The 22,645-nt window shown below is 31.6% G+C and overlaps 1 protein-coding gene across 1 annotated transcript in view; it reads left to right on the top strand.

Moving 5' to 3' along the window:
* LOC129920542 (vacuolar protein sorting-associated protein 29) overlaps nt 1–22,645 on the top strand; it is a 501,662-nt gene that overhangs the window by 48,697 nt on the left and 430,320 nt on the right. The gene's annotated exons all lie outside the window — the stretch shown is intronic.

Raw genomic sequence — 22,645 nt, 5'->3', positions numbered from 1 at the left:
AACGCAGCGTCCAGTTTAAAGTTCCAACATTGCTCTGCCAAAATCCTCAAACTCAAATAAAGAACAATTATTTTATTAATACTGGGATAGTCTCAAAATTGGAAAAAGGGAAGGACAAGAATAAACTGAAAATCGAAAAAAATGAAGTTATCTTAAAATTGAAAAAGAAAAACAAACGAATTTGAGCATCGAAAAGAGCACAGAGTTTCCTGTTTTCGGAAACTTCAATTTTGTTGAATAACGTTCATACTCTCAACCTCATGGGGAGAAACGCAGCGTCCAGTTTAAAGTTCCAACATTGCTCTGTCAAAATCCTCAAAATCAAATAAAGAACAATTATTTTATTAATACTGGGATAGTCTCAAAATTGGAAAAAGGGAAGGACAAGAATAAACTGAAAATCGGAAAAAATTAAGATATCTAAAAATTGAAAAGCAAAAACAAACGAATTTGAGCATCGAAAAGAGCACAGATTTCCTGTTTTCGGAAAATTGAATTTTGTTGAATAACGTTCATACTCTCAACCTCATGGGGAGAAACGCAGCGTCCAGTTTAAAGTTCCAACATTGCTCTGTCAAAATCCTCAAACTCAAATAAAGAACAATTATTTTATTAATACTGGGATAGTCTCAAAATTGGAAAAAGGGAAGGACAAGAATAAACTGAAAATCGAAAAAAATGAAGTTATCTTAAAATTGAAAAAGAAAAACAAACGAATTTGAGCATCGAAAAGAGCACAGAGTTTCCTGTTTTCGGAAACTTCAATTTTGTTGAATAACGTTCATACTCTCAACCTCATGGGGAGAAACGCAGCATCCATTTAAAGTTCCAACATTGCTCTGTCAAAATCCTCAAACTCAAATAAAGAACAATTATTTTATTAATACTGGGATAGTCTCAAAATTGGAAAAAGGGAAGGACAAGAATAAACTGAAAATCGAAAAAAATGAAGTTATCTTAAAATTGAAAAAGAAAAACAAACGAATTTGAGCATCGAAAAGAGCACAGAGTTTCCTGTTTTCGGAAACTTCAATTTTGTTGAATAACGTTCATACTCTCAACCTCATGGGGAGAAACGCAGCGTCCAGTTTAAAGTTCCAACATTGCTCTGTCAAAATCCTCAAAATCAAATAAAGAACAATTATTATTTTATAAATACTGGGATAGTCTCAAAATTGGAAAAAGGGAAGGACAAGAATAAACTGAAAATCGGAAAAAATTAAGATATCTAAAAATTGAAAAGCAAAAACAAACGAATTTGAGCATCGAAAAGAGCACAGATTTCCTGTTTTCGGAAAATTGAATTTTGTTGAATAACGTTCATACTCTCAACCTCATGGGGAGAAACGCAGCGTCCAGTTTAAAGTTCCAACATTGCTCTGTCAAAATCCTCAAACTCAAATAAAGAACAATTATTTTATTAATACTGGGATAGTCTCAAAATTGGAAAAAGGGAAGGACAAGAATAAACTGAAAATCGAAAAAAATGAAGTTATCTTAAAATTGAAAAAGAAAAACAAACGAATTTGAGCATCGAAAAGAGCACAGAGTTTCCTGTTTTCGGAAACTTCAATTTTGTTGAATAACGTTCATACTCTCAACCTCATGGGGAGAAACGCAGCATCCATTTAAAGTTCCAACATTGCTCTGTCAAAATCCTCAAACTCAAATAAAGAACAATTATTTTATTAATACTGGGATAGTCTCAAAATTGGAAAAAGGGAAGGACAAGAATAAACTGAAAATCGAAAAAAATGAAGTTATCTTAAAATTGAAAAAGAAAAACAAACGAATTTGAGCATCGAAAAGAGCACAGAGTTTCCTGTTTTCGGAAATTCAATTTTGTTGAATAACGTTCATACTCTCAACCTCATGGGGAGAAACGCAGCGTCCAGTTTAAAGTTCCAACATTGCTCTGTCAAAATCCTCAAACTCAAATAAAGAACAATTATTTTATTAATACTGGGATAGTCTCAAAATTGGAAAAAGGGAAGGACAAGAATAAACTGAAAATCGGAGAAAAAAGGAGATTTAAAAATCGAAAAAGAAAAACAAACGAATTTGAGCATCGAAAAGAGCACAGAGTTTCCTGTTTTCGGAAAATTGAATTTTGTTGAATAACGTTCATACTCTCAACCTCATGGGGAGAAACGCAGCGTCCAGTTTAAAGTTCCAACATTGCTCTGTCAAAATCCTCAAACTCAAATAAAGAACAATTATTTTATTAATACTGGGATAGTCTCAAAATTGGAAAAAGGGAAGGACAAGAATAAACTGAAAATCGGAGAAAAAAGGAGATTTAAAAATCGAAAAAGAAAAACAAACGAATTTGAGCATCGAAAAGAGCACAGAGTTTCCTGTTTTCGGAAAATTGAATTTTGTTGAATAACGCTCATACTCTCAACCTCATGGGGAGAAACGCAGCGTCCAGTTTAAAGTTCCAACATTGCTCTGCCAAAATCCTCAAACTCAAATAAAGAACAATTATTTTATTAATACTGGGATAGTCTCAAAATTGGAAAAAGGGAAGGACAAGAATAAACTGAAAATCGGAAAAAATTAAGATATCTAAAAATTGAAAAGCAAAAACAAACGAATTTGAGCATCGAAAAGAGCACAAATTTCCTGTTTTCGGAAAATTGAATTTTGTTGAATAACGTTCATACTCTCAACCTCATGGGGAGAAACGCAGCGTCCAGTTTAAAGTTCCAACATTGCTCTGTCAAAATCCTCAAACTCAAATAAAGAACAATTATTTTATTAATACTGGGATAGTCTCAAAATTGGAAAAAGGGAAGGACAAGAATAAACTGAAAATCGGAGAAAAAAGGAGATTTAAAAATCGAAAAAGAAAAACAAACGAATTTGAGCATCGAAAAGAGCACAGAGTTTCCTGTTTTCGGAAATTCAATTTTGTTGAATAACGTTCATACTCTCAACCTCATGGGGAGAAACGCAGCGTCCAGTTTAAAGTTCCAACATTGCTCTGTCAAAATCCTCAAACTCAAATAAAGAACAATTATTTTATTAATACTGGGATAGTCTCAAAATTGGAAAAAGGGAAGGACAAGAATAAACTGAAAATCGGAGAAAAAAGGAGATTTAAAAATCGAAAAAGAAAAACAAACGAATTTGAGCATCGAAAAGAGCACAGAGTTTCCTGTTTTCGGAAAATTGAATTTTGTTGAATAACGTTCATACTCTCAACCTCATGGGGAGAAACGCAGCGTCCAGTTTAAAGTTCCAACATTGCTCTGCCAAAATCCTCAAACTCAAATAAAGAACAATTATTTTATTAATACTGGGATAGTCTCAAAATTGGAAAAAGGGAAGGACAAGAATAAACTGAAAATCGGAAAAAATTAAGATATCTAAAAATTGAAAAGCAAAAACAAACGAATTTGAGCATCGAAAAGAGCACAAATTTCCTGTTTTCGGAAAATTGAATTTTGTTGAATAACGTTCATACTCTCAACCTCATGGGGAGAAACGCAGCGTCCAGTTTAAAGTTCCAACATTGCTCTGCCAAAATCCTCAAACTCAAATAAAGAACAATTATTTTATTAATACTGGGATAGTCTCAAAATTGGAAAAAGGGAAGGACAAGAATAAACTGAAAATCGAAAAAAATGAAGTTATCTTAAAATTGAAAAAGAAAAACAAACGAATTTGAGCATCGAAAAGAGCACAGAGTTTCCTGTTTTCGGAAAATTGAATTTTGTTGAATAACGTTCATACTCTCAACCTCATGGGGAGAAACGCAGCGTCCAGTTTAAAGTTCCAACATTGCTCTGCCAAAATCCTCAAACTCAAATAAAGAACAATTATTTTATTAATACTGGGATAGTCTCAAAATTGGAAAAAGGGAAGGACAAGAATAAACTGAAAATCGAAAAAAATGAAGTTATCTTAAAATTGAAAAAGAAAAACAAACGAATTTGAGCATCGAAAAGAGCACAGAGTTTCCTGTTTTCGGAAAATTGAATTTTGTTGAATAACGTTCATACTCTCAACCTCATGGGGAGAAACGCAGCGTCCAGTTTAAAGTTCCAACATTGCTCTGTCAAAATCCTCAAACTCAAATAAAGAACAATTATTTTATTAATACTGGGATAGTCTCAAAATTGGAAAAAGGGAAGGACAAGAATAAACTGAAAATCGGAGAAAAAAGGAGATTTAAAAATCGAAAAAGAAAAACAAACGAATTTGAGCATCGAAAAGAGCACAGAGTTTCCTGTTTTCGGAAAATTGAATTTTGTTGAATAACGTTCATACTCTCAACCTCATGGGGAGAAACGCAGCGTCCAGTTTAAAGTTCCAACATTGCTCTGTCAAAATCCTCAAACTCAAATAAAGAACAATTATTTTATTAATACTGGGATAGTCTCAAAATTGGAAAAAGGGAAGGACAAGAATAAACTGAAAATCGGAGAAAAAAGGAGATTTAAAAATCGAAAAAGAAAAACAAACGAATTTGAGCATCGAAAAGAGCACAGAGTTTCCTGTTTTCGGAAAATTGAATTTTGTTGAATAACGTTCATACTCTCAACCTCATGGGGAGAAACGCAGCGTCCAGTTTAAAGTTCCAACATTGCTCTGCCAAAATCCTCAAACTCAAATAAAGAACAATTATTTTATTAATACTGGGATAGTCTCAAAATTGGAAAAAGGGAAGGACAAGAATAAACTGAAAATCGGAAAAAATTAAGATATCTAAAAATTGAAAAGCAAAAACAAACGAATTTGAGCATCGAAAAGAGCACAAATTTCCTGTTTTCGGAAAATTGAATTTTGTTGAATAACGTTCATACTCTCAACCTCATGGGGAGAAACGCAGCGTCCAGTTTAAAGTTCCAACATTGCTCTGCCAAAATCCTCAAACTCAAATAAAGAACAATTATTTTATTAATACTGGGATAGTCTCAAAATTGGAAAAAGGGAAGGACAAGAATAAACTGAAAATCGAAAAAAATGAAGTTATCTTAAAATTGAAAAAGAAAAACAAACGAATTTGAGCATCGAAAAGAGCACAGAGTTTCCTGTTTTCGGAAACTTCAATTTTGTTGAATAACGTTCATACTCTCAACCTCATGGGGAGAAACGCAGCGTCCAGTTTAAAGTTCCAACATTGCTCTGTCAAAATCCTCAAAATCAAATAAAGAACAATTATTATTTTATAAATACTGGGATAGTCTCAAAATTGGAAAAAGGGAAGGACAAGAATAAACTGAAAATCGGAAAAAATTAAGATATCTAAAAATTGAAAAGCAAAAACAAACGAATTTGAGCATCGAAAAGAGCACAAATTTCCTGTTTTCGGAAACTTCAATTTTGTTGAATAACGTTCATACTCTCAACCTCATGGGGAGAAACGCAGCGTCCAGTTTAAAGTTCCAACATTGCTCTGTCAAAATCCTCAAAATCAAATAAAGAACAATTATTATTTTATAAATACTGGGATAGTCTCAAAATTGGAAAAAGGGAAGGACAAGAATAAACTGAAAATCGGAAAAAATTAAGATATCTAAAAATTGAAAAGCAAAAACAAACGAATTTGAGCATCGAAAAGAGCACAAATTTCCTGTTTTCGGAAACTTCAATTTTGTTGAATAACGTTCATACTCTCAACCTCATGGGGAGAAACGCAGCGTCCAGTTTAAAGTTCCAACATTGCTCTGCCAAAATCCTCAAACTCAAATAAAGAACAATTATTTTATTAATACTGGGATAGTCTCAAAATTGGAAAAAGGGAAGGACAAGAATAAACTGAAAATCGAAAAAAATGAAGTTATCTTAAAATTGAAAAAGAAAAACAAACGAATTTGAGCATCGAAAAGAGCACAGAGTTTCCTGTTTTCGGAAACTTCAATTTTGTTGAATAACGTTCATACTCTCAACCTCATGGGGAGAAACGCAGCGTCCAGTTTAAAGTTCCAACATTGCTCTGTCAAAATCCTCAAAATCAAATAAAGAACAATTATTATTTTATAAATACTGGGATAGTCTCAAAATTGGAAAAAGGGAAGGACAAGAATAAACTGAAAATCGGAAAAAATTAAGATATCTAAAAATTGAAAAGCAAAAACAAACGAATTTGAGCATCGAAAAGAGCACAAATTTCCTGTTTTCGGAAACTTCAATTTTGTTGAATAACGTTCATACTCTCAACCTCATGGGGAGAAACGCAGCGTCCAGTTTAAAGTTCCAACATTGCTCTGTCAAAATCCTCAAAATCAAATAAAGAACAATTATTATTTTATAAATACTGGGATAGTCTCAAAATTGGAAAAAGGGAAGGACAAGAATAAACTGAAAATCGGAAAAAATTAAGATATCTAAAAATTGAAAAGCAAAAACAAACGAATTTGAGCATCGAAAAGAGCACAAATTTCCTGTTTTCGGAAAATTGAATTTTGTTGAATAACGTTCATACTCTCAACCTCATGGGGAGAAACGCAGCGTCCAGTTTAAAGTTCCAACATTGCTCTGCCAAAATCCTCAAACTCAAATAAAGAACAATTATTTTATTAATACTGGGATAGTCTCAAAATTGGAAAAAGGGAAGGACAAGAATAAACTGAAAATCGGAAAAAATTAAGATATCTAAAAATTGAAAAGCAAAAACAAACGAATTTGAGCATCGAAAAGAGCACAAATTTCCTGTTTTCGGAAACTTCAATTTTGTTGAATAACGTTCATACTCTCAACCTCATGGGGAGAAACGCAGCGTCCAGTTTAAAGTTCCAACATTGCTCTGTCAAAATCCTCAAAATCAAATAAAGAACAATTATTATTTTATAAATACTGGGATAGTCTCAAAATTGGAAAAAGGGAAGGACAAGAATAAACTGAAAATCGGAAAAAATTAAGATATCTAAAAATTGAAAAGCAAAAACAAACGAATTTGAGCATCGAAAAGAGCACAAATTTCCTGTTTTCGGAAAATTGAATTTTGTTGAATAACGTTCATACTCTCAACCTCATGGGGAGAAACGCAGCGTCCAGTTTAAAGTTCCAACATTGCTCTGCCAAAATCCTCAAACTCAAATAAAGAACAATTATTTTATTAATACTGGGATAGTCTCAAAATTGGAAAAAGGGAAGGACAAGAATAAACTGAAAATCGAAAAAAATGAAGTTATCTTAAAATTGAAAAAGAAAAACAAACGAATTTGAGCATCGAAAAGAGCACAGAGTTTCCTGTTTTCGGAAACTTCAATTTTGTTGAATAACGTTCATACTCTCAACCTCATGGGGAGAAACGCAGCGTCCAGTTTAAAGTTCCAACATTGCTCTGTCAAAATCCTCAAAATCAAATAAAGAACAATTATTATTTTATAAATACTGGGATAGTCTCAAAATTGGAAAAAGGGAAGGACAAGAATAAACTGAAAATCGGAAAAAATTAAGATATCTAAAAATTGAAAAGCAAAAACAAACGAATTTGAGCATCGAAAAGAGCACAAATTTCCTGTTTTCGGAAAATTGAATTTTGTTGAATAACGTTCATACTCTCAACCTCATGGGGAGAAACGCAGCGTCCAGTTTAAAGTTCCAACATTGCTCTGTCAAAATCCTCAAACTCAAATAAAGAACAATTATTTTATTAATACTGGGATAGTCTCAAAATTGGAAAAAGGGAAGGACAAGAATAAACTGAAAATCGAAAAAAATGAAGTTATCTTAAAATTGAAAAAGAAAAACAAACGAATTTGAGCATCGAAAAGAGCACAGAGTTTCCTGTTTTCGGAAACTTCAATTTTGTTGAATAACGTTCATACTCTCAACCTCATGGGGAGAAACGCAGCGTCCAGTTTAAAGTTCCAACATTGCTCTGTCAAAATCCTCAAAATCAAATAAAGAACAATTATTATTTTATAAATACTGGGATAGTCTCAAAATTGGAAAAAGGGAAGGACAAGAATAAACTGAAAATCGGAAAAAATTAAGATATCTAAAAATTGAAAAGCAAAAACAAACGAATTTGAGCATCGAAAAGAGCACAAATTTCCTGTTTTCGGAAAATTGAATTTTGTTGAATAACGTTCATACTCTCAACCTCATGGGGAGAAACGCAGCGTCCAGTTTAAAGTTCCAACATTGCTCTGCCAAAATCCTCAAACTCAAATAAAGAACAATTATTATTTTATAAATACTGGGATAGTCTCGAAATTGGAAAAAGGGAAGGACAAGAATAAACTGAAAATCAGAAAAAAGGACGAATCTAAAAATCGAAAAAGAAAAAACGAATTTGAGCATCGAAAAGAGCACAGAGTTTCCTGTTTTCGGAAAATTGAATTTTGTTGAATAACGTTCATACTCTCAACCTCATGGGGAGAAACGCAGCGTCCAGTTTAAAGTTCCAACATTGCTCTGTCAAAATCCTCAAACTCAAATAAAGAACAAATATTAATTAAATAATACTGGGATAGTCTCGAAATTGGAAAAAGGGAAGGACAAGAATAAACTGAAAATCAGAAAAAAGGACGAATCTAAAAATCGAAAAAGAAAAAACGAATTTGAGCATCGAAAAGAGCACAGAGTTTCCTGTTTTCGAAAAATTGAATTTTGTTGAATAACATTCATACTCTCAACCTTATCGGAGAAGCGTCCAGTTTAAAATTCCAACATTGCTCTGCCAAAATCCGCAAACTCAAATAAAGAACAATTATTATTTTATAAATACTGGGATAGTCTCGAAATTGGAAAAAGGGAAGGACAAGAATAAACTGAAAATCAGAAAAAAGGACGAATCTAAAAATCGAAAAAGAAAAAACGAATTTGAGCATCGAAAAGAGCACAGAGTTTCCTGTTTTCGAAAAATTGAATTTTGTTGAATAACATTCATACTCTCAACCTTATCGGAGAAGCGTCCAGTTTAAAATTCCAACATTGCTCTGCCAAAATCCGCAAACTCAAATAAAGAACAATTATTATTTTATAAATACTGGGATAGTCTCGAAATTGGAAAAAGGGAAGGACAAGAATAAACTGAAAATCAGAAAAAAGGACGAATCTAAAAATCGAAAAAGAAAAAACGAATTTGAGCATCGAAAAGAGCACAGAGTTTCCTGTTTTCGAAAAATTGAATTTTGTTGAATAACATTCATACTCTCAACCTTATCGGAGAAGCGTCCAGTTTAAAATTCCAACATTGCTCTGCCAAAATCCGCAAACTCAAATAAAGAACAATTATTATTTTATAAATACTGGGATAGTCTCGAAATTGGAAAAAGGGAAGGACAAGAATAAACTGAAAATCGGAAAAAATTAAGATATCTAAAAATTGAAAAGCAAAAACAAACGAATTTGAGCATCGAAAAGAGCACAGATTTCCTGTTTTCGGAAAATTGAATTTTGTTGAATAACGTTCATACTCTCAACCTCATGGGGAGAAACGCAGCATCCATTTAAAGTTCCAACATTGCTCTGCCAAAATCCGCAAACTCAAATAAAGAACAATTATTATTTTATAAATACTGGGATAGTCTCGAAATTGGAAAAAGGGAAGGACAAGAATAAACTGAAAATCAGAAAAAAGGACGAATCTAAAAATCGAAAAAGAAAAAACGAATTTGAGCATCGAAAAGAGCACAGAGTTTCCTGTTTTCGGAAAATTGAATTTTGTTGAATAACGTTCATACTCTCAACCTCATGGGGAGAAACGCAGCGTCCAGTTTAAAGTTCCAACATTGCTCTGTCAAAATCCTCAAACTCAAATAAAGAACAAATATTAATTAAATAATACTGGGATAGTCTCGAAATTGGAAAAAGGGAAGGACAAGAATAAACTGAAAATCAGAAAAAAGGACGAATCTAAAAATCGAAAAAGAAAAAACGAATTTGAGCATCGAAAAGAGCACAGAGTTTCCTGTTTTCGAAAAATTGAATTTTGTTGAATAACATTCATACTCTCAACCTTATCGGAGAAGCGTCCAGTTTAAAATTCCAAAATCCGCAAACTCAAATAAAGAACAATTATTATTTTATAAATACTGGGATAGTCTCGAAATTGGAAAAAGGGAAGGACAAGAATAAACTGAAAATCGAAAAAAATGAAGTTATCTTAAAATTGAAAAAGAAAAACAAACGAATTTGAGCATCGAAAAGAGCACAGAGTTTCCTGTTTTCGGAAAATTGAATTTTGTTGAATAACGTTCATACTCTCAACCTCATGGGGAGAAACGCAGCGTCCAGTTTAAAGTTCCAACATTGCTCTGTCAAAATCCTCAAACTCAAATAAAGAACAATTATTTTATTAATACTGGGATAGTCTCAAAATTGGAAAAAGGGAAGGACAAGAATAAACTGAAAATCGGAGAAAAAAGGAGATTTAAAAATCGAAAAAGAAAAACAAACGAATTTGAGCATCGAAAAGAGCACAGAGTTTCCTGTTTTCGGAAACTTCAATTTTGTTGAATAACGTTCATACTCTCAACCTCATGGGGAGAAACGCAGCGTCCAGTTTAAAGTTCCAACATTGCTCTGTCAAAATCCTCAAACTCAAATAAAGAACAAATATTAATTAAATAATACTGGGATAGTCTCGAAATTGGAAAAAGGGAAGGACAAGAATAAACTGAAAATCAGAAAAAAGGACGAATCTAAAAATCGAAAAAGAAAAAACGAATTTGAGCATCGAAAAGAGCACAGAGTTTCCTGTTTTCGAAAAATTGAATTTTGTTGAATAACATTCATACTCTCAACCTTATCGGAGAAGCGTCCAGTTTAAAATTCCAACATTGCTCTGCCAAAATCCGCAAACTCAAATAAAGAACAATTATTATTTTATAAATACTGGGATAGTCTCGAAATTGGAAAAAGGGAAGGACAAGAATAAACTGAAAATCGAAAAAAATGAAGTTATCTTAAAATTGAAAAAGAAAAACAAACGAATTTGAGCATCGAAAAGAGCACAGAGTTTCCTGTTTTCGGAAAATTGAATTTTGTTGAATAACGTTCATACTCTCAACCTCATGGGGAGAAACGCAGCGTCCAGTTTAAAGTTCCAACATTGCTCTGTCAAAATCCTCAAAATCAAATAAAGAACAATTATTATTTTATAAATACTGGGATAGTCTCAAAATTGGAAAAAGGGAAGGACAAGAATAAACTGAAAATCGGAAAAAATTAAGATATCTAAAAATTGAAAAGCAAAAACAAACGAATTTGAGCATCGAAAAGAGCACAGATTTCCTGTTTTCGGAAAATTGAATTTTGTTGAATAACGTTCATACTCTCAACCTCATGGGGAGAAACGCAGCGTCCAGTTTAAAGTTCCAACATTGCTCTGTCAAAATCCTCAAACTCAAATAAAGAACAAATATTAATTAAATAATACTGGGATAGTCTCGAAATTGGAAAAAGGGAAGGACAAGAATAAACTGAAAATCAGAAAAAAGGACGAATCTAAAAATCGAAAAAGAAAAAACGAATTTGAGCATCGAAAAGAGCACAGAGTTTCCTGTTTTCGGAAAATTGAATTTTGTTGAATAACGTTCATACTCTCAACCTCATGGGGAGAAACGCAGCGTCCAGTTTAAAGTTCCAACATTGCTCTGTCAAAATCCTCAAACTCAAATAAAGAACAAATATTAATTAAATAATACTGGGATAGTCTCGAAATTGGAAAAAGGGAAGGACAAGAATAAACTGAAAATCAGAAAAAAGGACGAATCTAAAAATCGAAAAAGAAAAAACGAATTTGAGCATCGAAAAGAGCACAGAGTTTCCTGTTTTCGAAAAATTGAATTTTGTTGAATAACATTCATACTCTCAACCTTATCGGAGAAGCGTCCAGTTTAAAATTCCAACATTGCTCTGCCAAAATCCGCAAACTCAAATAAAGAACAATTATTATTTTATAAATACTGGGATAGTCTCGAAATTGGAAAAAGGGAAGGACAAGAATAAACTGAAAATCGAAAAAAATGAAGTTATCTTAAAATTGAAAAAGAAAAACAAACGAATTTGAGCATCGAAAAGAGCACAGAGTTTCCTGTTTTCGAAAAATTGAATTTTGTTGAATAACATTCATACTCTCAACCTTATCGGAGAAGCGTCCAGTTTAAAATTCCAACATTGCTCTGCCAAAATCCGCAAACTCAAATAAAGAACAATTATTATTTTATAAATACTGGGATAGTCTCGAAATTGGAAAAAGGGAAGGACAAGAATAAACTGAAAATCGAAAAAAATGAAGTTATCTTAAAATTGAAAAAGAAAAACAAACGAATTTGAGCATCGAAAAGAGCACAGAGTTTCCTGTTTTCGGAAAATTGAATTTTGTTGAATAACGTTCATACTCTCAACCTCATGGGGAGAAACGCAGCGTCCAGTTTAAAGTTCCAACATTGCTCTGCCAAAATCCTCAAACTCAAATAAAGAACAATTATTTTATTAATACTGGGATAGTCTCAAAATTGGAAAAAGGGAAGGACAAGAATAAACTGAAAATCGGAAAAAATTAAGATATCTAAAAATTGAAAAGCAAAAACAAACGAATTTGAGCATCGAAAAGAGCACAGATTTCCTGTTTTCGGAAAATTGAATTTTGTTGAATAACGTTCATACTCTCAACCTCATGGGGAGAAACGCAGCGTCCAGTTTAAAGTTCCAACATTGCTCTGTCAAAATCCTCAAAATCAAATAAAGAACAATTATTATTTTATAAATACTGGGATAGTCTCAAAATTGGAAAAAGGGAAGGACAAGAATAAACTGAAAATCGAAAAAAATTAAGATATCTAAAAATTGAAAAGCAAAAACAAACGAATTTGAGCATCGAAAAGAGCACAGATTTCCTGTTTTCGGAAAATTGAATTTTGTTGAATAACGTTCATACTCTCAACCTCATGGGGAGAAACGTAGCGTCCAGTTTAAAGTTCCAACATTGCTCTGTCAAAATCCTCAAACTCAAATAAAGAACAAATATTAATTAAATAATACTGGGATAGTCTCGAAATTGGAAAAAGGGAAGGACAAGAATAAACTGAAAATCAGAAAAAAGGACGAATCTAAAAATCGAAAAAGAAAAAACGAATTTGAGCATCGAAAAGAGCACAGAGTTTCCTGTTTTCGAAAAATTGAATTTTGTTGAATAACATTCATACTCTCAACCTTATCGGAGAAGCGTCCAGTTTAAAATTCCAACATTGCTCTGCCAAAATCCGCAAACTCAAATAAAGAACAATTATTATTTTATAAATACTGGGATAGTCTCGAAATTGGAAAAAGGGAAGGACAAGAATAAACTGAAAATCGAAAAAAATGAAGTTATCTTAAAATTGAAAAAGAAAAACAAACGAATTTGAGCATCGAAAAGAGCACAGAGTTTCCTGTTTTCGGAAAATTGAATTTTGTTGAATAACGTTCATACTCTCAACCTCATGGGGAGAAACGCAGCGTCCAGTTTAAAGTTCCAACATTGCTCTGCCAAAATCCTCAAACTCAAATAAAGAACAATTATTTTATTAATACTGGGATAGTCTCAAAATTGGAAAAAGGGAAGGACAAGAATAAACTGAAAATCGGAAAAAATTAAGATATCTAAAAATTGAAAAGCAAAAACAAACGAATTTGAGCATCGAAAAGAGCACAGATTTCCTGTTTTCGGAAAATTGAATTTTGTTGAATAACGTTCATACTCTCAACCTCATGGGGAGAAACGTAGCGTCCAGTTTAAAGTTCCAACATTGCTCTGCCAAAATCCGCAAACTCAAATAAAGAACAATTATGTTATTAATACTGGGATAGTCTCGAAATTGGAAAAAGGGAAGGACAAGAATAAACTGAAAATCGGAAAAAATTAAGATATCTAAAAATTGAAAAGCAAAAACAAACGAATTTGAGCATCGAAAAGAGCACAGATTTCCTGTTTTCGGAAAATTGAATTTTGTTGAATAACGTTCATACTCTCAACCTCATGGGGAGAAACGCAGCGTCCAGTTTAAAGTTCCAACATTGCTCTGTCAAAATCCTCAAACTCAAATAAAGAACAATTATTTTATTAATACTGGGATAGTCTCAAAATTGGAAAAAGGGAAGGACAAGAATAAACTGAAAATCGGAAAAAAAGGAGATTTAAAAATCGAAAAAGAAAAACAAACGAATTTGAGCATCGAAAAGAGCACAGTGTTTCCTGTTTTCGGAAAATTGAATTTTGTTGAATAACCATCATACTCTCAACCTCATGGGGAGAAACGCAGCGTCCAGTTTAAAGTTCCAACATTGCTTTGTCAAAATCCTCAAACTCAAATAAAGAACAATTATTTTATTAATACTGGGATAGTCTCAAAATTGGAAAAAGGGAAGGACAAGAAAAAACTGAAAATCGGAAAAAAAGGAAATATCCAAAAATCGAAAAAGAAAAACGAATTTGAGCATCGAAAAGAGCACAGAGTTTCCTGTTTTCGTAAAATTGAATTTTGTTGAATAACACTCATACTCTCAACCTCATCGGGAGAAACGCAGCGTCCAGTTTAAAGTTCCAACATTGCTCTGCCAAAATCCGCAAACTCAAATAAAGAACAATTATTTTATTAATACTAGGATAGTCTTGAAGTTAAAAGAAAAAAGATGATGTAAGATTTTTGTAAAGAAAAAAAAAATCAAAGGAACACCGAAATATAAGCTCCGAAAAACCAAATTTGTTAGTTTTATTATGAAATTCAAATTCAAAAAATTCAAAATCAACAAGCCTGTAGTTTTTTGGTGTTGTTTTAAAGTTCTTGAGGGGCCAAGACATCTTAAACCAAACCCTTACATTGTACACCTCGCCTTTTAACTCTATTGTTATTGTTACTGTCCCCAAGAAGATTCAATTCAGATCACGAAGCCAAAGCAAATATTCATAGTTTATATAAAAATAAGTTGAATTCCCGAAAAATGCTAGAGCATCCTATGTCCCCCCCCCCAATGATATAGTACTGCCTGCGTTTAACAACTAATTAAGATCTTAAAACTTGAAAGTGCGAGCTTTTATATCCTCTTTTTAAAGTTCCAGTACGACTATTTTTAAGTGGACTAAATTCACTTGAAAAACCTCAAAAAATGTTGATTTTTATTTTATCCCTCATTTCTTTCGGCTTGTTTGTCTCCGACTTATCGTTTTTAAAAGTTATATAGTTTAACCTTTCTATTTTCCCTTATTAACCCTATTTTTTTATTGAATTTTTAAAAATCCTTTCTTAATGTTTATAAGACGCTGGGTGATATGAATAAAAAGTACTAAATACTTATACTTGAAAAATTGAAAGTATGAACTTTTTTCATCGAAACAAGTTTAAACTTTTTAATTGTTTTCTACAAGTATTAAGTATTTTTTATTCATACGGGCATAGTAGGTATTTATTTTGTTTTCATCAACAAAGTGTATTAAAGGTATTGAAATAGTACAGTCTACCGTTCCCAAATTATGCACACTCAACTATAACAACCTTGAAGGTATTCATTTTATTTTGTTATTCTATAAAATCTATCAAAAAATAAAAACACATTAAAAAAAAGTCTTCACCCCAGACTTTTCCCTAAACTATCTAAATTAAATTCATTTATTTCATAATATTTTGTTTTTCTACAAAAAAAAAATTGAAGCTGACAAAATTAAATCCTCTAAATATAACAGGGATTATTCTGCTGAGCCACAAGGATGTCATTCCAGTCCAGTTGATGATGAGAAGACGAAATTTATATTTTATTTCACGACAGTTTATTAGATCAAGTATGTAATTCAAAATTAAAATTAAATAAAATTCTTTCAAATAAACTTTAAAGTCTTCCAGTTATACAGCAAAAGTCAATTGTTGATTGATGATTATGTTGATTGAAGATTTGGTATAGTTGATTTTGTTGATTGTTGATTGATGATTGACATTTTTGCCATTTTGCCATTTTTTTTGCATTTAATTTACATTAACTTTAATTTAAAATTTTAACAAAAAACGCATTTCCACTCGAATAAAATTAATATATACTCGCGAGATATGAATTGAAATTCTACTTTGCATAAAATGAAAAATTTAATTTTTCATACAAACAATTAATTTTTTTTTTATAAAAGAAAAGTTGTTTGATTCAGTCAAGTGTATTCCTATATGAAATAATGATTTGTAAATGTATGAAAATATGGAATGTTTAAATATCATACACAATTAAAAGCACTTACCATTTGGCAAAATTTCGAACTGTTCGATTGTATTTTCGTTATTAGATTCGTTGGATGACATGTTTCTTTTTTTAAGAATTAAGTTAAAACTTGAGATTTATCTGAAAAAAAAAAAAAAATATATACAATTGGATCAAAAACATAGTACAAACAGAAATTAAAAATTATTTTTTAGTCTAATAAGAAGAATTTTTTTTACATTTTCTATAATTGATAAAAGAAAAGTAACACACTTCGAGAGAGAAGATAAGCGATGCACTTTTTACCTACATAATATATACATTAGGGCGTTCGTTACTTAGGTTTTTTTTTCGGGAATCAAGTTCCTAAGTGAAAAAATTGTTTCTAAATAATAAAAAAAAAATCCCCTAATTTTTTCAGATTTTTATTTTGACGCTAGATGACGCCCTAAGAGGGTCATAGTTTTTTCTAATTTGAAATAGGTATATGTTGACTTATGAGGCTATTATCATCAAAATTGGATCTGTAATTTGCTTTAGTTACTCCGCTAAAACATAAGAAAACGATAACAATGCAAAAAATCCAAATTTCTTGAATTTCTTCAACAAAAACTTGCTAAATTGTTAAATAAATTGCATTAAATTGTTTATTTGTCTTCATGCTGGTAGTAAATAACGAAAAAATAGCAATATAAACAAGAAAAATGACATTAAACCGGGCAAAATGCTTAAAATTATTGAAAAAGCTTCCGAAAAAAAATTTGTTCGAAGTCGTTCCGATAAATCGAAAAACTAATGATGCCAATCGATTTCTCAGGTCCGAAATAGGGGGGAAACAGTCAACAGCGCATTTGTCTCAAAATTTTTTTTCAAAAAACTTGCACAGTGTATTTAAGCAAATGTTTAAAAAAGAATAAATAAATCACTCTAACTATGAAAACAATTTGTCTGCTTAACTTTGGCCATCCACCAACCGACCATAAAAATGAACTAGTTTTCAGAAAGCAGTCGCTTTGTTGTGATAAAATCTAGATAAACTTTTTTATTTTTTACTTGGTCTATAGAGCAAGTATTGGTTTCGTGTCGAAAAAAAAAAATGGAGGTTTTAATCAAAACCAACATTACGATGATGGTGAAAAGTGGGTCTCGCAATTCCGTCCGTCCGTCTGTGCGTCTGTGCGTCCATCTGTACACATTTCCACAGCCTAAACGGGTGGACGGATTTTCTTCAAATTTGGTACAGAAGATTTTTATGGAATTCTAAAAGTTGGATTTTATTTTTTTATATCTCTTTTAGAACGTATACCTCCCATACAAAAAAATACGATATTGCGAATTTCTCGAAAACGGCTCTAAGGATTTTGATTAAACTTTGTATACGTAATATTTAAAGCAGTGGCAATAAAACTGCATTTTTATTTTTTCTCAAAAAAGTCAAATAACAAAAAAAAATTTTTTTCATTTAACAAAATTTTACCCTAAATGTCGGCTCTTTCCCAATATCAATTTTTTTAAAATTTAGAGCCAGCTTTTAAAATCTATAAGTAGACTAACATAAAAGTGCTTTGAACTGCAAGAGCAAGTACGTGCGACCCCAGTCGTGCATTTTATTTTTTTTTTAATTTACCGTTATACGAGTAGTGATCAGTTTTGACCAAAAGAGTTAGAAACACCCTTGAAAAAAACTATATAATTTTCAATTAGAATTTGTCTGCACATTTCCATATCAAACGTTTCTTATAGTTTTCATTTTCCAAATTGCCCTCCTTTTAGGATGTCCATATTACCCGCAGCACTTGATTGGCAATTAAAGCTTCTTTATAACAGAACGATGTCACTTTAAAAAGAGGCTGTGCGCTGGTTATTCAGCTGGTAACTGGACTACTCTAAGAGTTTGATCTAAAGAACAAAGTAGCAAAGTATTGTAACGCACGGTAACGCCAAATGTTTGTCTTATTTAACTCATAAATCAGACGAGATTAAAAAAAAATCAGATGAAGTTGAAATAATACCCTAGAAATACCTATTTGGTATTTTCAGAATGGTTATGCCAAATTTCATTAAATCTTCTGACTCTGAATTATTGCAGAATATTTTTAAAATTTTTATCTCATCCCGATTTATTATAGGAAAAATATTTAACGAATGTAAACAATACCTTTTATACATTATTATAAGTCTCTTTATTCCCAATTAAAAAAAATACATCAAGTTGCAACTGCAGCAAGAAGATAGACAGAATTTATATCAGGAATCAAGGAGTGGATATGAATGTTACATATGGGGGTTATATTGTAGGGGGATAAATTTTTTTTTTTTTTTCAAAATAAGAATATAAATGACCAACGAAGACCGTTACGCAACGCCACTTTATTGCCGTGTCAGAGGCAGTGGTTAACCTCTAATTGGAGAGCATGTAATCCATTATTATTCAGATTTTTTTTTTTTTATATTGATTGGAAAAGGATAATAATACTGATGATGAAAATGGAAGGAAGAAAGCTACACTCTTCCCATCACACATGCAGTTTGGGGTAAATCTCTCCACCACCACTCTATCTGCACCATGCAGTTTCATCAAGACTCATTGGCACGAATACAAAATATTTTTTTTTTCCTTTGCATTCTTTTAGGAGCTTGTTGATGAAAGAAGAGATCGAAACGTAACCCTTCCTCTATGACAAGGACTCCCAACTCCCATGTATGCACCGCAGCGCTCTGGTATGCGTTGCGGCGCCTCTAACATTAATATCATCGAAGAATCCGTGACATAGCTGATAATCTCAACTACAAATAGATTAATAGCATAAATTAAAGGGCAAGGATTCTGGTTTGTAACTTGATAAGGCTACTCTGATATGCACACACTGATGGACATCGTATTTGTTATCTAAACTAAAAGAGGGTGAAATGGCACATTGGTGGAGAATATAGTGCTAATAGCGTTTGATGCCATCTTACCCTCAAAAAATATTCTTTTTATGTAAGTAATTTAAGTAATTATTCAATTTTCATTTAAACACGCAAGTTGAGGATGAGTAAGTGGTAAATTAACTTTTCAAACGTTTCCATTAATTTAATTGTTAGGTATCTATAAGTTTGGTGACATTATAGGATTTAAAATTGTTTTGAATAGCTTTCAACTTAAAGATAAGATACCTTTTAACTTCAATATTTTAGAAAAAAAAAAAAAGAGGTGGTAAAGTCGGTTTACCGTCGATAATTGCATGTGATAACGTCATCGCTGCCGGCTGTATCTTAATTTCAACTCACGCTTTACTAATTTGTTTTAATTGCAAAAAAGCAAAAAAAGTTAGACAAAAAAAATTAAAAAATTGGCTGTTTTGGAAATTATTGCTTTTATATTTTATAAATTTTTTTTTTTTGTCAACTTCTATAAAAGTATTGAAATTACCTATTTTCTCTATGAATTTTACCCATTTATATATATCGCTCATTTACTTGAACACTGTCATAACTCAAAAAAATGTTTTTTTTTTTCAGAAAACGATTTTTAAATTTAGTATTGATCTATTTTTGAATGTAAAAAGCTAGTTTTTATATAAACTCCATCTTCGTCAATTTAAAGAAATGACTATTTGCAGGATAAAAGATTATTTTATTCCAATAACTTCTGCATTAATAAATTCAAAAATCAAGATTTTTCAGTTATGACAGTATTTAAGTAAATGAGCGATATATATCTAAATAAAAACGGTTGAGAGCGGTTAACAAATTTGGGACAGTAAAAATTTGTTATTCCCGTTTTTTCAATATAAAATTATTTTCTACACAGTTTAGTTTGTTTGAGATTTTTTCACTGTTTTTAAAGAATTCCTAAAAATAAAAAAAAACTTATTCAAATGTACCCTTTACAAAAAAAAGGTGTTTTTCAAAAACTCGTATTTCGAAATCGTGTTAGACACTTATTATTTTTGTCCACCAAAAATTAACAAAGTCACTGTGGTGTATACGTAATTTTTTTTTTATGTAATCTTAAAAAATATTATATTTTCTTTAAAATTATTACATACAAAAAAGTTACGTATACACCACAGTGACCTTGTTTATTTCCTCTGATTTAATCGATGACAGAATAGTAAAACCATCTAAATTTTTTGACCATTAAATAACGGTGAGAATTGTATGCTTGAAGATTCAAAATTTTTACTGTGGGGTGCACCTGCTTTGGAGAAATGCTTAAAATTAACATATAAATTACTTTAAGAATAAAATAAAAAACTTTGTATTTCTATGATCTTATTTAGTTAAGAGTAAATGGGGGAAAATACGTTCCCAAAAAAGAATTAAATGTTATAGCGGTGCTTCCCAAGTAAAAATTTAATTTGGAAAATTTCGACGTACCATAATAAATAATTTTGGATTGAAAACTAAAAAAAAAAAAAAAAAACGAAATATCGCAAAAGGATACGATGAATAAGTTTGAAAAGCTGAAGCTCGTTAAAGCACCCTAATTAAAAAAAAAAAATATTTAAATAAATATATTTTAAACAACAAAACCCATTTAAATCCCATAATATTTTATGTAACTTACCAGAAACAACTTTTTTTAAGTTAAATTGTAAAAAGCACTATATGAAAAAAATTTTTAAATAAATTTAAGTTTTCACTTAAACTGTATACACAAATAGATACAAAGTTAAAAGGAGTATTATAGAGAACTATGATTTTATATCTGCAGTAACACTTTAATTGAAAAAAAATTGCACCAAAGTTACAGCTGCAACGTGCAGTCACTAACACGGTTGATACTTGAATGCAAATTTTTCAGTGCACTAAAAGTCACGAGCTTAGCCCGGGAAGATCCACAGTAATATATTAGGTATATACATGTGCTCTAATGCGCATGTTCTATAGGTATTTCAATTTTGTTAATCCTTGAAAGATATTGGTGGATCGCAGAGCTACACCTACACCTTTTCAGAGAGATAGGAAACTTTTATTTTTTGTAAGAGGAGGAGGAGGAGTAGCTCCAAGGTTCAGATTATATATATGTAACTAAAATCTTTCCCGGATTTTCCCATGTTACAAATTTTCCACCCCCACCCTTTTTTGATTTTATACCGGCTCTATAATTTATATAACACTCAGATTTTTGGGGCGTTGATCCTAGCCCGGATATTCATAAAATTATGAATAGTTTACAGAATCTCAAAGCGCATGTTATATGCTCTGACGTATTCAACCTGGGACTTATAATAATGTTTGAGTTGGTAGGTAGGTGGAGCGCGGCTAAATCATAGTTTTTCATATCTCCAAAGTGCTTATGTATAATTGGTGGAAGAAAATTTACCTGTTTCACTATTAGAAATGTCCCTACTACCCCCTACCACCCTACCACCTACTATGCGAAATCTGCAAAACAGTTTTAAGAGTGATTCCCTCCCTACAATACCTCTTTCCCAGTTTAAGACAAAAATAGATAGAGAGGTGGATCTGAGCGCATATTCTAGGCTCTCTGACGTATGTATTTTTGACGTATAGTTTTTTTATTGCAAGTTAGAGACATTATTATATAATGAGAAATTAGTTGAAAGACATTGGTGGATAATATAGTTATGTAAATTAGATTTTTTGCAATGGAGCAATGGGAAAAAAGAGTGGGTGGATAAGGAAAAATTTAGAGAAATTCATATTTTCAAGGCGTTGCGATTTTTGAAATTAGCCCGGGAATTACCAAAGTTATATATTATAGAGAGATGGCTCAAAGCGCATGTTTTATGCTCTGAAGTAGGTAGGTGGAGCGCGGCTAAATCATAGTTTTTCTTAACTACAAAGTGCTTATGTATGTATAATTGATGCAAGAAAATCTACCTATTTCACTATTAGAAATATCCCTACCACCCCCTACCACTGACTATGAGAAATCTGCAAAAGGGTTATAGGAGTGATTCTCTCCCTGAATAACCAAATTCAAAAGTTAAGACAAAAAATAGATACAGCGGTGGCTCTCAGCGCATATTATAGGCTCTCTGACGTATGTATTTTTGACGTATAGTTTTTTTATTACGAGTACAAAAATTACATAGATACATTATTTTATAATAAGAAATCATTGGTGGATAATATAGTTATGTAAATTAGATTTTTTGCAATGGAGCAATGGGAAAAAAGAGTGGGTGGATAAGGAAAAATTTAGAGAAAATCAGATTTTTAAGGCGTTGCGATTTTTGAAATTATCCCGGGAATTACCAAGAGAGATGGCTCAAAGCGCATGTTAGATGCAGTCATGTAATGAACTTACCGCTTTTAATAAATGGTTTAATTGGTAAAAAAAGGTGGAGCGTAGCTACGTCATAATTTTGTTAGACAAGAAGATTTTGTGTGCATATTTTTTTTATCTACCCAATCTCTAAAAAAAACGAAAAATAAGTACCTCTTTAGGTAGGGAGAAAGAATATGTACATATATATATTTTAGATACACAATCCTGAGAATAGCGTTTTAGGTACAAAAAATATGGAAATATAAGGTTCCCTGTGGAAAGGGTAGATTTTTG

This window comes from Episyrphus balteatus, chromosome X, assembly GCF_945859705.1.
Source record: "Episyrphus balteatus chromosome X, idEpiBalt1.1, whole genome shotgun sequence".
NCBI classification, from domain to species: domain Eukaryota; kingdom Metazoa; phylum Arthropoda; class Insecta; order Diptera; family Syrphidae; genus Episyrphus; species Episyrphus balteatus.
This window is presented reverse-complemented; position numbering and strand designations above follow the sequence as displayed.